Source organism: Stegostoma tigrinum, chromosome 34, assembly GCF_030684315.1.
Source record: "Stegostoma tigrinum isolate sSteTig4 chromosome 34, sSteTig4.hap1, whole genome shotgun sequence".
Lineage (NCBI taxonomy): Eukaryota > Metazoa > Chordata > Chondrichthyes > Orectolobiformes > Stegostomatidae > Stegostoma > Stegostoma tigrinum.
Window position 1 is genome coordinate 21,234,971 of NC_081387.1, and position 15,678 is coordinate 21,250,648.

The 15,678-nt window shown below is 44.2% G+C and overlaps 1 protein-coding gene across 1 annotated transcript in view; it reads right to left on the bottom strand.

Moving 5' to 3' along the window:
- Nucleotides 1-2,678, bottom strand: part of LOC125446548 (gastrula zinc finger protein XlCGF57.1-like) — a 71,427-nt gene extending 68,749 nt beyond the window's left edge. The window contains exon 1 of the mRNA XM_048520217.2: nucleotides 2,229-2,678. The gene's annotated coding sequence lies outside the window, so the exon portion shown is untranslated. The remainder of the gene's footprint in view (nucleotides 1-2,228) is intronic.
- Between the last annotated feature and the right edge of the window lie 13,000 nt (nucleotides 2,679-15,678).

Sequence of the window (15,678 nt, forward strand, 5' to 3'; positions counted from 1 at the left end):
CCATCAGTTCTGAGGAACAGTCACTGCACCTGAAATGTTAACTCTGATTTCTCGCCAAGATGTTGTCAGACTGGCTGAGTTTTTCTAGCAATTTCTGTTTTTGCACAGTTTTTTTCATTTTGTGAAACACAAAGGCAGTTTGTGAAACTTCACTGAATTCATTTGTAGGACCTGCAATAGGTAAATATCATCTTCAAAGCTGTCAATTGTTGAAACAACATTATTGCCTCACCCATCTCCTTCAGGGAAGGAAATGTGAGATCTAATTTGGGACTACAAATTTCTGGACTCCTTGGGAGGAGAGCCATAAGTGTGCCAGTGAGTGAAGAAAAGTTTTCTGCATTTGAGTTCATGCAAAACTTTCACAGAACCACCAAAAACAAAATTTTTAACTACTGAAAAGAAACAGGAAAGTAACTGCATGCGAAAACATTATTTCCAAGATTCTCTCAATTTTTAAAAAATTCATATAGTACGGAAAAGGCTCCTTTTCCTTTTAAGTCTGTACCACCAAAGCTACACTAAATCCACACTAATCCTTCTTTCCAGCACTAAGCCCATAGCCACTCACACTTTTTAAAGATTGGGAAATTATCCACCCAGACAGTGCATTTGAAACCCTCACCACCCTCTGAGTGAAATTAGTTTGACTCAAATTCCCCCTAGACCCCCTGTGTTTTACCTTAAATTGATGCCCCCTCGTTCATGACTGTTCAACTAAGGGGAACAGCAGCTTTCCATTCATCCTGTCCATATCCCTCAAAATCTTAAAAACCACAATCAGGACCCCTCAACTCTGTTCCAAAGAAAACAATCTGAGCTTATCTAGTATTTCTTAATAGCTAAACTGCTCTATCCTTTGCAACCCCGCAGTGCAATCACATCCTTCCTGGAGTGTGGAGGGTAGACCTGTACTTCAGCTGTGAGCTGGTAAAAATTCTGTTCAGCTCCAACATAACCTCAAATGATACAGGGAAGTCGTACATAGCTGATCTGTTGAGCACTTTAATCTGCGTGAGAAACTATATTTCTTGCTGGTCCAACATTGGACATTGCTATTCTGCATTAGACTCAAAAGTATCCAGTATTAGATCCAGAGCTTCGCCAACATCTATCTATATTTCATGACCCGGGTGCCTAGTCATATGCCTCAGGGATCAGTGTTGGGGCCATAATTATTTACAATTTAACATAGGTGATTTAGAGTTGGGATCAAGTGTACTGTGTCAAAGTTTGCAGATAACACTAAGATGAGTGATAGGACAAAGTGTTCTGAGGACACAAAGTCTGCAGAGAGATATAGGTAGGTTAAGTGAGTGGGAAAGGGACTGGCAGCTGGAATACAATGTTGGTAAATGTGAAGTCATCCATTTTGGTAGGAACAACAGCAAAATGGACTATTATTTAAGTGGTGAAAAAATGAGCTTGCTGCTGTGCGGAGGGATCTGGATGTCCTTGTGCATGAATCACAAAACGTTGTCTTACAGTTGCCACAGGTAGTTAAGAAACCGAATGGAATATTGTCATTCGTTGCTACAGGGATGGAGTTCAAAAACAGGAGGTTATCCTGCAGCTATGTAGGGTGCTGGTGGGGCTACACCTGCAGTACTATGTACAGTTCTGGTCTCCTTACTTGAGAAAGGATGTACTGGCATTGGAGGGGTTATTTGATTGTGAAATTGAGAGTATTTGCTTATGAGGACAGAAAAAGAGTAGCCTGGGAGTATACTCATTGGGATTTAGTAAAATGAGGGGTGATCTCACAGAAACATATAAAATTAAGAATGGAATAGAGAAGACAGAAGCAGAGAGGTTGTTTCCACTGGCAGGTGAAACTAGAACTAGATGGCATAGCCTTAAAATAAGGTGGAGAAAATTTAGGACTGAGTTGAGGAAGAACTTCTTCACCCAAATGGTTGTGAATCCGTGGAATTTTCTACCCAGTGAAGCAGTTGAGGCCACATTGTTGCATGTTCTTAAAGCAGAAGATAAATTGATTTTTGAACAGTACAGGACTTAAGGGTTATGGTGAGCAGACCGGTAAAGTGGAACAGAGTCCATGAAAATATTAGCAATCATTTTATTGAATGGCAGAGAAGGTTCGACTGGCCAGATGGACAATTCCTGCTCCTAGTTCTTATGTAAGCAGTAATTGCAGGGAAAAAAAAGCAATAAGTTGCAGAACACACTGGAAACCTGAAATGAAACAAAAAAAATTTTGGAAATACCGAGCAAATTAGGCAGCATCCGTTGGAGCGAGGCAGAATTAAAATTCAAGATCGGTGACCCTCAGTCAGCATCCAATAAGAAACGCACCTAAAGCAAGTGAGTAATGGCAACTCCTGTGCCCAGAGGTCTCCGCGCCGGAGAAACTGCTCGATCCAACACTGTCATTACCCTCTATGAGCAGACAGTGCGCATGTCTGTCAGGGCCAGCAGCAGGCGGCTCCTTTGTTCCGAAATGGACTCGGCGGAAACAGCAGAAGAAACAGCGTACGAAAACAGCGACGCTACGCCATCGCTGAAGTGATGACCCCACTCAGTTCGGGAGCCTTCGCCTCTTGACCAGCGGCCTAGGAGTTCCGATTCTGAACCGCAAAGCGGCAGACGACATCACGACTGCACACTTCGCCTTTCAGCTCCTTGGAGCTGCACGACGCATGCTCCATCAACGCAGGCGTCCTACAAAGAGGCGGGGATTCTCTGAGCATGCGTATTTCTGGAACGTTTATCGAGTCAAATGGTATTTGTTATCGCGGAGCATTCTGGTTATATTATTCCACCATTGATTAAGCGTGGCAGAGAAAAGTCTATTAGTCAATCAATGTTATTATAATATTAAAAATAGAAGGTACTGACTGGAACAAACACCACCAACATACAGTGAATAAAAATGAGAATAACCCAAACTTTTGTGTTGCATTCTGACTGATATACATGGACTGTATTCTACTTTGAAGAGCATTCTGTGCAGCATCATCCAACATTGTCAGCAGATTGTATAGAATAAGAAGGAAACTATTTGACTTATCATGTCTGCATTAGTACTTAAATATAGTTATGGGATTAGTCCCAGTTACCTGTGCTTTACTAAAAAAAAGCTTAGATATTTCTTCCCATTAACTACTTAATTATTTCTTAAACATCACTGCAGGCCTATGCCCACAACCCTTTCGAGTGGTGAATTCTAGATTACAATAATTCACTGCTTTAAAAATGGCAATTGTCTTACATATGAGCCCTCTGGGTCTTTTTGTCACTGGAAACACTCTCCTTTATTTAGACTGTTAAGATGATTCATTGTTTTGAATACTATGGCATGTCTCTTTTTCACTTTTCTGTTTGAAGTAAAACAAACACAGTTGCTCCAAGAACAGTATATCTCAGGCCTACTACAGCCTTGCAGGCTATCCCTTGCAGTGAGGATATTGATCGTTGGCTGAGAAGAATGGTGTGATGTTGCTGTCTCCAGCAATTACCCTCTGTTTTTCTCTGCATCAGCGGCTGGTCTTTCCAGGATGTAATTCCTTTGCTCATCATTGTCCATGTGCCACAGACTAGAGGGAGATGAACACGTTTGATAGTGAATTGCTATGAAGTGCGCAAATAATAGAATACTTTGAATGGAGGACTTCAATTATTAAGCATAGACTGGGATAATCGTTGTGTCATGAGCAGAAAACAGTAAGCGCTTTTGGAATGTGTTCAGTAGAATTCTCTGGAGCAGTACATTCCCCTTGCAATGAATAATGAGACACTGCAAAACTTGTTCGTGAGAATGGTATGGACTGAATGAATCATGCATGAGTAGGCACAGCTTTAGGAATCAATGATCATTATTTCAAAAGGTTTATTTTGGCTATGGAAAACAACAGAAAACTTCTCGAATAAGAATACTTAAGTGGGAAAAAGCCATAGTGAAAGATCAAAGAATGGATCTTTTCCGGATCAATTGTACTCAAAGGCTGATAGACAAAACTCAAATTGATAAATAAGCTGCCTTAAAAGAAGAATTTCGATTTCAGGCACTGTCAAGTACATTTGAATGAAATGAGCAAACAAATTTATAGAAATCATTTGGAAGTGAAGGTAGGAGATAGGTTAGTAAATTTGCCAATGACACCAAAAGTGGTGGAGTAGTGGACAGCTGAGAAGGTTGCCTCAGAGTGCAATGGGACCTTGTTCGGATGGGTTAATAGGCCAAGGAGTGGCAGCTGGAGTTTAATTTAGACAAAAGTGAGGTGCTGCATTTTGAAAAGACAAATCAGGGCAGGGGTTATACACTTAATGGTAAGGTCCTGGGGAGTGCTGATGAAAAAAGAAGAGACCTTAGAGTGCAGGTTCATAGTTCCTTGAAGATAGAGACACATGTAGATAGGATAGTAAAGAAGGTGTCGGTATGCTTGCCTTCATTCGCCAGTGCATTGAGTACAGGAGATGGGAGGTCACGTTGCAGCCGTATAAGACATTAGCTAGGCCACTTTTGGAGTACTGTGTTCAGTTCTGATCTCCCTACGTTAGGAAGGATGTTGTGAAACTCGAAAGGCTCAGAAAAGATTTACAAGGATGTTGTCAGGGCTGGACGGTTTGACCTACATGGGGTGACTGAACAGACTGGGGCTGTTTTCTCTACAGCTTCATAGTGTGAGGCGTGACTTTAAAGAAGATTATAAAATCATGACGGGCATAGATAAGGTGAATAGCCAAGGTTTTTTTTCCCCCCAGGGTATCAGAATCCGGAAGTAGAGATCATAGGTTTAAGGTAAAGGGGGAACAATTTAAAATCGACCTAAGGGGCAACTTTTTCACACGGAGGGTGGTGTGTGTATGGAATGAGCTGCCAGAGGAAGTGGTGGAGGCTGGTACAACTGCAACATTTAAAATGTATTTGGATGGGTACATGAATAGAAATGGTTTAGAGGGATATGGGCCAAATACTGCCAAACGAGACTAGATTAATTTAGGATAGCTGGTCGGCATGGACGAGTTGGACCCAAGGGTTTATTTCCACCTGTAATGGTCAATAGCTCTTTGGCTTTAAGTCAAACAAATGCAGAGCTCCCTGAATGATGAATGGCATAGAGCTTAAGGTAAAGCAGGAAAAATGAGTTTATGGCAAAATAAAGAGTTAGATCATTCAACTGAGAACCAAATTGAATATAAAAGTTTCAGAGAGTAACTGAAATAGCATGTGAGTAAAACAGAGAAAGAGTATGAAAAGAAACTGGCAGCTGACATATAAAAGGAATCTGAATCTTCAATCTATATATAAAAAGTAAAAGAAGTGGTGGGCTAATTAGAGAACAAAAAGAAGAGACGGGGATGGGAGTGGAGACAGGGAAACTGATTAAGGCAATATTAAATAATTTGTGTCTATCTTTACCAAAGAAGAAAGGACTACATGGCTTTTGATGAAAGAGGAGTAGTTTAGACCCTTGAAGGTTTTAAAATTGATAAGGAGGGTCAGGGATAGGTTACGTATAATTAGAGTTAATCAGATGAGATGCCTATAAGGATATGGAGTGAAGTTAATGAAAATTGTAGAGGTATCAGGCATAATTTTCAAATTATATTTGGATTCAGGAGTGATGCCAGAGGACTGGAGAGCTGCACACGTAACTGGCATGTTCGAGGAATGCGTGTAAAGATAATATAAGGTGCTATAAGGCAGTCAGTTTATCCTCACAGCTGTAGAATCTTTAGGAGCAATAATTTGGGATATGTTAGACAAATGTAGGATAATTAAGGCTAGAAAAAATCGTGTTCAACTATCTTCTTTGTGTTTTTGTGAAGAGTTAACAAAGTACTGATGAAGATAAAGCTGTTGCTGTGTACTTTTGCTGTGTACTTCCATAAATGCACAGCACAGACACAACTGAGGAAAAAAAACTCTCTTTTGTGCTATGTACTATGCACCTAATCAACTGGAGGTTATTATAAACAGAAAAATGATCAAATACTCAACAGTCCAGGCACCGTGATAACACCTCTTGTTCACAGTCGAGATTCAATGTCTCCCCTCTGCTTTGTTCCTACCTAAAGTCATCCAAGATTTACTGCTGAAAAATATAACAATGGGAATATCCATCACCATTAAGAAGGATAAGTATTCATGAGGTTTGAAGGTGGAAATATTGACAGCTGCGAATGCAGATCAAAAACTGTCTATTGATTTTTTAAAATAAAGTAAAATGCTTCTTATTCCCCACTCCAGGCATTTTGCCCAGTTCCCTCTCCTCTTCCAGGAGCATCTCTCCTTCTGTTATCAAACAGGTAAAATATTCATTGAAACACCATCTGACATTCCCCCTCCCTAAAAGACTCCACTGACCCTGCAGTGAACTGATTTGGTGTCCCCCTGGAAAGGTTCCACTGAGCCTAGTCTGAGAACCACTGACTGATTCATCTCCAACACGGTCATGTAGCGCCACCGTCCGCCTGTGGAGCAACATTACAGGCTGAATGTCCCCGGGTTCCCGCTGCTCACAGCTCATTCTACCGGGTAAGTTCTTCTCTGCAATTGAGCTCCTACTTATTTCTCCTCTCCCCCTCCTTCTTTCCTCTAGGCTTCAGAGGTTCTTGCTGATCTTTCCGCTCCCAGTTTCGATACAGAATTTATTCCCGAAATTTAACCTGTTTTCTCTGTCCATCTTTGACAGAGACCGGTCCCCATCACCTTACGGCTTGGCAGGAGGCAGGCGGACTGGGTGCAATTATGGGATGGGTCCGTCAGTGCCCTTTAATCCCGCAGATTGTTAGCAGGGTAGAGTTTTTCCCGTCGTCAATCCAGGTAAGGGTCCTCTCAGTGAAAGTGTCGGTAAAAGTGTAGAGACGGGACATGTTGTCTGCATTTTAAAATGACACTTCTCCATCTTCATAGTCCAGGAAAACGCCGATCAGCCGGGGATTCACACTTGGGGAGGGAGTGGTTGCATGAGGGGGATGTGGTAGCACTATAGATGCTTTCAGCAATCAGCCTCACAAGCCAGTATCCAGTCTCAGGTCTCGGGTCGATGTCTCCTTCTCTGTCGGGCCACTCCCGCTCTCACTCAGCCTTGTCGCAACCCCGACCTCCCGGTAATGCCTCCCTGTTGTGAATCCTTCCGATCCCAATAGAAAGAAGTAAAAATCAAATCTCTCCGGACAGCCAGGGAGCGGCTGCCATTTGCCTCCACGTTTCACACTTGTCTGGTCTTCTGATAGATGAGCTGTCGGTGGGCTGTGTTCGGAAACAGAGTCGGACAGGCTGGAACTGGTACAAACTGTCATAACGCAGTCAGTGATTCAGAGTGGATGAAGAACTGCATAGTTGAAACTGCACGGGGAGAGGGAACAATGTATACAGAAGCATAGAATGTGGAGATCTGATCGCTTGGAAGGGGGAGACTGGAGAATAAGTCAGGAAGGGGGCAGGGCTGGCAAAAAGAGAGGAAACACTGAAGAACTGAGGGAGGAATAGGATAAGAATGAAGGGAGAGAGATAGTGGGAATCTGAAGATATGAGAGAGTGAAGATGAAAGGAGGTTGATGAAAGGAGATGGAGACGAAGACGGATGTGACCCCGATTTTTCTCCACAGGTGCTGCCAGACGTGCTGAGCTTTCACAGTAATATCTGTTTTTGGTATAAATATAGGTATATTCTAACCAGAGGGAAACGAGACCTCCACATTTCATTGGCAGCGGAAGCCTGCATGTGAACTAAATTTCCTGAGGCACTTAACTGGCAATGTCAGGGGACCCAAACAAGAGATCAAAAACTCTGCCACTGCGAATTGCCCAGCAAATGTTTCCCATCTTCCTTCTCTCTTTCAATAACCTGTTTCCTGCCAGTTCTTCCACCCCATGTAGTCTTCTTAAACAAATTGAATTTAAATCATTGTGGAAATGTGCACCTTTACCCCCTTCATTGTAATCTGTGTCTAGATTGTTAATCTAGTGACATTACCATTATACCATGATAACAAAGTGTGGAGCTGGATGAACACAGCAGGACAAGCAGCATCTCAGGAGCACAAAAGCTGACGTTTCGCGCCTAGACCCTTCATCAGAGAGGGGGATGGGGAGAGGGTTCTAGAATAAATAGGGAGAGAGGGGGAGGCGGACCAAAAATGGAGAGAAAAGAAGATAGGTGGAGAGGAGAGTATAGGTGAGGAGGTAGGGAGGGTATAGGTCAGTAGGGAAGATGGACAGGTCAAGGAGGCGGGATGAGGTTAGTAGGTAGGAAATGGAGGTGCGGCTTGAGGTGGGTGGAAGGGATGGGTGAGAGGAAGAACAGGTTAGGGAAGCAGAGACAGACTGGGCTGGTTTTGGGATGCAGTGGGAGGAGGGGAAGAACTGGGCTGGTTGTGGGACGCAGTGGGGGAAGGGGAGATTTTGAAGCTGGTGAAGTCCACATTGATACCATTGGGCTGCAGGGTTCCCAAGCGGAATATGAGTTGCTGTTCCTGCAACCTTCGGGTGGCATCCTTGTGGCACTGAAGGAGGCCCATGATGGACATGTCGTCTGAGGAATGGGAGGGGGAGTTAAAATGGTTCGCGACTGGGAGGTGCAGTTGTTTGTTGCAAACCGAGTGGAGGTGTTCTGCAAAGTGGTCCCCAAGCCTCCACTTGGTTTCCCCAATGTAGAGGAAGCCACACCGGGTACAATGGATACAGTATACCGCATTGGCAGATGTGCGTGAACATCTGCTTAATATGGAAAGTCATCTTGGGGCCTGGGATGGGGATGAGGGAGGAGGTGTGGGGGCCAGGTGTAGCATTTCCTGCAGTTGCAGGGGAAGGTGCCGGGTGTGGTGGGTTTGGAGGGCAGTGTGGAGCGAACAAGGGAGTCATGGAGAGAATGGTTTCTCTGGAAAGCAGACAAGGGTGGGGATGGAAAAATGTCTTGGGTGGTGAGGTCGGATTGTAGATGGTGGAAGTATCAGAGGATGATGCGTTGTATCCAGAGGTTGGTGGGGTGGTGTGTGAGAACGAGGGGGATCCTCTTGGGGCGGCTGTGGCAGGGAGGATCGGGTGTGAGGGATGTGTTGCGGGAAATGCAGGAGACACGGTCAAGGGCATTCTCAACCACTGCAGGGAGCAAGTTGCGGTCCTTGAAGCATGTGGACATCTGGGATGTGTGGGAGTGGAATGCCTCATCCTCGGAGCAGATGCAGCGGAGGCGGATGAATTGGGAATAGGGGATGGAATTTTTGCAGGAGGGTGGGTGGGTGGGAGGAGGTGTATTCTAGGTAGCTGTGGGAGTCAGTGGACTTGAAATGGACATCAGTTTCTAGCTGGTTGCCTGAGATGGAGAATGAGAGGTCCAGGAAGGTGAGGGATGTGTTGGAGATGGCCCAGGTGAACTTAAGGTTGGGGTGGAAGGTGTTAGTGAAGTGGATGAACTGGTCGAGCTCCTCTTGGGAGCAAGAGGTGTCACCAATACAGTCATCAATGTAACAGAAAAAGAGGTGGGGTTGTGGGCCTGTGTAGGTGCGGAAGAGGGACTGTTCCACGTAACCTACAAAGAGGTAGGCATAGCTTGGGCCCATGCAGGTGCCCATGGCCACCCCCTTAGTCTGTAGGAAGTGGGAGCAATCGAAAGAGAAGTTGTTGAGGGTGAGGACGAGTTTGGCTAGGTGGATGAGGGTGTCGGTGGAGGGGGACTGGTCGAGCCTGCGGGACAGGAAGAAGCAGAGGTCCTTGAGGCCATCTGCATGAGGAATACAGGTGTATAGGGACTGGACGTCCATGGTGAAAATGAAGGGTTGGGGGCCAGGGAATTGCAAGTTCTGGAGGAGGTGGAGGGCGTGGGTGGTGTCACGGACGTAGGTAGTGAGTTCCTGCACCAAAGGGGAGAAAATGGAATCCAGGTAGGTGGAGATGAGTTCGGTGGGGCAGGAACAGGCTGAGACAATGGGTCGATCAGGGCAGGCAGGTTTGTGGATTTTGGGAAGGAGATCTATCCCCTCCCTACCTCCCCACCTATACTCTCCTCTCCACCTATCTTCTTTTCTCTCCATCTTTGGTCCGCCTCCCCCCTCTCCCTATTTATTCCAGAACCCTCTCCCCATCCCCCTCTCTGTTGAAGGGCCTAGGCCCGAAACGTCAGCTTTTGTGCTCCTAAGATGCTGCTTGGCCTGCTGTGTTCATCCAGCTCCACACTTTGTTATCTCGGATTCTCCAGCATCTGCAGTTCCCATTATCTCTGATACCATTATACCACTGTTGGCCATTGGAGGGGTTCCACTGAGAGCGCTGCTGAGAGTAGTGGCTTCTGCTGGTAATGCAGTAAGGACCAGGTACTGGGTCGCCACTGTATCCCTAGAAACATATAAAGGGACTCCGTTGGGTGCCCGGGGAAATGGGGCACTGGAGAAAGGAAGGCAAGGACAGTTGGTACATATTCCGTCTTGGGAACCTACAGCCCATTGGCCTAATTTTGCCATGAGTTTTAAAATCTCTACCCCCCCGGCCTCAATCCATGACCAACCCCCCCCCCCCACCCCTTGTCCCTGCCTCCCTGACCTAGTGCCACCTGACCATCTTCTCTCCTACCTGTCCGCTCCTCCCACTTCACTGACCAATCGCCACCACTGCCTACCTGTACTCATCTATCACCATCCCACCTACCTACACAGCCCCACCCCTCCTCTCTCTATTCATTTCACAGTCATCTTCCCCCTCCCCTATTTCTGAAGAAGGGTCCTGACTCTTCTGATGCTGCCTGGCCTGCTGTGCTCCTTCAGCTCCACACAGTTATCTCTGGTCGAGAAGAAAGGTCTTTTAACGCCTTTTTCTGCCTCCCCTTTTCTGGCTGCCTTGATCGTAATCCCATGCCCACAATCTTTGTGCCGCAACCAAAGGCATTCAGTAGATATGAGATATCCAGCTAAGTGCCATTCAATTCCTGATCTACCACTGGGTTGTGTGGGAGAAGGGTTAAGAGCGAGTATGTGACAGGAAAAACAGAGAAAGCAAAGGCTGCTGCACGTAATTCTACAGGGCTTCAGTGATTAGTTAATCTGAGGGCATGAAGCTTGTTTATCCTTCTCTTATCTAGATTATTAAATTAGGTGAATTGACATGAATTTTGCCTGGATTCTTGCTGTTTATCATTTCTCTCTGTGCTGTGTACTTTAAAGACCCTTTGAAATGTCCAGTGAACAATATGCCATCTTCCATTTTCCTTATTAGCTGTTCTCCTGCAAACCCTGCAAATATTAAAGGTTAATATTGTAATTTGGCCATAAGTCCTTTGCTCACTTCATTTTGTAAACTTGAGGGGTGAAATAAAATAAAAGTCAAGAATAGCATTAGCACTATAAGGAATAGCAAGGATGTAAGAGTTTCAAATATATTTTTGAAAGTGTTTGAAATTACTGAAAGGCACAGACAATCGCAGGTGGACAAAGAGCCATCATTCCCCATTTTCCCTGATAATGAGTTTAGTAGTTATGCAGGGATTAGGGTCTGCATATCTGTGTACCATCAGGACTCACAAAGGTAACATGAGCCCTTCACATAATTTCACAAATACCTTGAAAACCGGTTGGTACAGTCGGCATACCTTCAGTGGAGTTCCAGGATACATGTTTGGGGGTGGGCTTGAACCTTCTGATCAGTGCGGACATTACGTGCCATTTAGTCATAGCTAATTAGACAGACATATAGACTATAATGTAATATAATGAAGAAATAGATTAACTTTTTATGACCTTCAGGGAACATATACTCAGCTTTGGATTAGTTTATTTTGTTAACTGTAATAAGGCTGTAGTTTTTAAAAAGCTTTTTGGAGGCTGAACAACTAGGTTTAAACATTAAATTAGCAGTTAGAACATATGACTTTTACAAAGCTAGGGAGAGGTAAGCTGTCCATTCAAAATGGGGCATGTAACTGTACTTCAAGTTTAAAAGCCCCAACAATTTGTAACTTAGTGGACAGCCATTGAGCAGTTTTCTCCATTTCCATTAAATGAATCAGTTATCTTTTGGCCTCAAACTGCAAAGTATCAGCTCTGTTATTTAACGACGTCCACTTGGCTCTTCAAAACTGCTCAGAGTTTCAGGGAGAAACAAGCGTGTCCTAAATTCACTTCTGGTTAGCCTCCTCCTGAAAGAAATAAATCACCAACAGTGAGGAGAATAGCAACAGACTCATGAAGGACATGGGCTGGTGAAATGAGCTGATAAAGATCAGTCTTTATTTATACTGAAAAGGTGAGGTAGAGTGACTCCACTTCAGGTCAAGGCAGCAGTTGACTGTTTATATCTTCAAGTATCCCTAGAAAAGCTAGCGTCATTGGGAAGCAGAGGGCACATTGCCGTCACACCGAGAACAAAGGAACCAGGTGTGGTTGTGGAGGTTATTCATTACAGTCCAGGTCATCACTCCAGGAGCTCTTTAGGGTAGACAGTTTCTGAATCAACCTGTTCAGAAATGTTATTACACACCTTTGGAGCACATGGATTTGAACTCTGGCCTCTTTGGTCAGAGGTACATTCAATACCACTGTGGCACAAGAGCCCTGAGTTCCTCAAAACAGTGTCCTAGACCCAACAGGTAATGTCCTAGACCTAACAGGCAGTGTTCCAAACCCTACCATTTAGCTGCTTTATCAATGATCTTCCTTCCATCATGAAGTCAGAAGTGGGGACGTTTATAATGTTCTGCAGCATTTATGACTGCTCAAATACCAAAGTATTCTATGCCCATATCCATCAAGACCTGGTCAATATCCAGACTTGGGCTGAAAAGTGTCCAGTAACATTTGAGACATAAGAGTCCCAGACAATGATCATCTTCAACAAGAGAGATTCTAACCATTGCCCCTTGATTTCAATGCCATTACCATCACTTAATACCAAACTCTCAACATCCTCCGTATTACCATTGACTAGAAACTGAACTGGATCAGCCAAATGAATAATAAAGCTTTAAAACAGTCCAGAGACTAAAACTTATCTGATGATTAACTCATCTCCTTTCTCTCCGAGGCTATCCAAGGCTCAAGTCCCAAAAGTGATGGAATACTTTCCACTTGCCTGATTGAGTGCATCTCCAACAACATTCAATAAGCTTGACATCACCCAGCACAAACAACCTGCTTGTTTGACAACCCATGCACCAGCTTCAACATTCTTTCCTTCCAATGGCAGTAGAGTGCACTATGTACGGTGTGAACTGCCTACATTTTAACGACTCATCATACTTCCTCCAATAGCAACTTCCAAAATCACTATATCTGCCATCCAAAAGAACAATGACAGTAGATACATAGAAACAACACCATGTGTAAGTTCCCCTCCGAGCCACCCATCACTCTGACTTTAAAATATATTGCTGTGGCTTTTTGTGTGACTGGGTCTAGTCCTGGAACTTCTTTCCTAAGAGTACTGTAGGTGTTCCTTGAGTCCAATGAGTGCAGTGGCTCAAGAAGACAGCTCACATCAAATTCTCTGGGGCATATAGGGTTGAGAAATTAATGCTGGCCCAGGCACTCACATCCTACGACCAAATAAGAAAGTGTGAATTGAGATTATTTTAAATTGGACCATTGGGAACTGGGGGATCAAATCTTTAAGGGATTGGTGAAACCGGACTGTCAGGATTTGTTTTAAACAATGACAATGCAGATCAAATAAATAATTCCATATTGTTGCTGTTGTTGTACATAATCCCATAAATGCTCCACAGTTCTGGCAGTAAGTGTGCACAAATAAATGAAATGAACATTTCAGGTCAAGGACCCACTCTTTATGGCCGGTAGTTGGGAATGTACTGCCTGACATGCTGCGGGAAGTAGCGCCCACCCTATTTTTTAAAAAATGGAATTAGGTGTACACTTAAAAAGGAAAAAAAAAAGTAATGTGAAGTCCTGAACAATATGAAACTTCTGTGACACTGAATTCTGCATTAAGATCACCACATTGCAATCCTGAGGTGTTGTAGGTATCTGTGGAAATGTGCAGACAGACAATTAAATCAAAAGCAGAATGACCTTGGAATGGACAAGTCAATGGGTTAAAATTTGTTTTGCTTTGTTTCATTAAGCGTTGCATTTATTTCAATTTTACAATCAGTTGTTTTGTAACTGGGTAATGTTTCTGAACAGATAAGTTGGACTCCAAATGTTAACGCTGTTTTCTCTCCACAGATGCTGCCATGCCCGATGAGTTTCTCCAGCATTACATATCTCTGTTACGTGATATATTCCCACACCATCAGAAATGCCAGCTCGTCTTTTTGCCTATTTGTCTCTTGCCGTTTTGAAATAGCCTTCTCACTAGAGCTTAATGTCTCTTGAATCTCTCGACGGGTTTTCTCTACTGGTTTTATAGTCCTCCTCTTCTTCCCTGAGATCTCTGAGTAGACGCTGCTCTTAGTGAGAATCTGGTGCTTTTTATTGAACTCAGATGTGATGCGGATCTGCAGGCTGTCCGCCTGTTCCTACCTAATGAGGTGTGAAACATCATTAATGTCTCACGATAAAGGAAACAAAACTAATAGAGATCCCAAAAAAATCAGCATAGACAGACCTCACACTGATTTGGGAAATCATTCGTTTCTGTTCCAGTTCCTTTTCTAGAATCGCTGATTTATATCTGTGACAGAGCTTGAAGAAGAGTTCACCTGATCCTGGAAAACGACAGACTGAAAATTTAAACCATGAAAATGCAATATAAGATCACGGTGGCTCGGTGGTTGGCATTGCTGCATCACATCACCAGGGACCCGGGTTCGATTTCACCGTTGGGTGGCTGTGTGGAGTTTGCACATTCTCCCCGTGTCTGCGTGGGTTTCCTCCGGTTTCTTCCCACAGTCCAAAGAAGTGCAGGCTAGGTGGATCGGCCATGCTAAATTGTACGTAGTGTCCAGGGATGTATAGCTTCGGTGCGTAAGTAGGGGAAGGATCGGGGTGGGTGCTTCCAAGGCTGGTGTGGACTGGTTGGGCCGAAGGGCCTGTTTTCATACTGTCGGGATTCTATGATCTATGATCAGGTGGTAAATCATTTTCCGTTACCCGATAGATTTCAAAAGCTTCATTGACCGGCATAAAGTTGTGAGGTTTATGTTCCCGCAAATCCCGCCAAATGAAACAGATCAGTTTCTGGTCAGTTTCACAAAATAGCTTCAGTTCTTTCTGATGATGCTCACGGTGAAGTTTACTTGCCTTCTCTTTCGGATCCAGCTTTAATTTTGGAGCCTTCTCGGCCAGATTCGCGAAGGCCCGATTTACCCTGAGGCTTCTTTCCGGAAATTCCGAGCAGGAGTTTATCTCCTTTGTTAGAGCCGATATAATGTTTAGCTGGAGGGACACAACAGGCCAAGCAGCATCAGAGGAGCCGGAAGGCTGACGTTTCGGGCCTAGACCCTTCTTCAGAAATTCCTGCTGTGTTCATCGAGCTCTACACCTTTTTATCTCAGATTCTCCAGCATCGGCAGTTCCTACGATCTGCACTTGTCAATGATAATAGGAACTGCAGATGCTGGAGATTCCAAGATAATAAAATGTGAGGCTGGATGAACACAGCAGGCCAAGCAGCACTTGTCAATGAATCGTTTGACTGTGTGACGTCAAGGAGTCACAGTGATAGGGCTGTAGAGATATACAGCTCGGAAACAGACCCTTCGGTCTAACCTGTCCATACCGACAAGATATCCTAAATTAATCTAGTCCCATTTGCCTGCATTT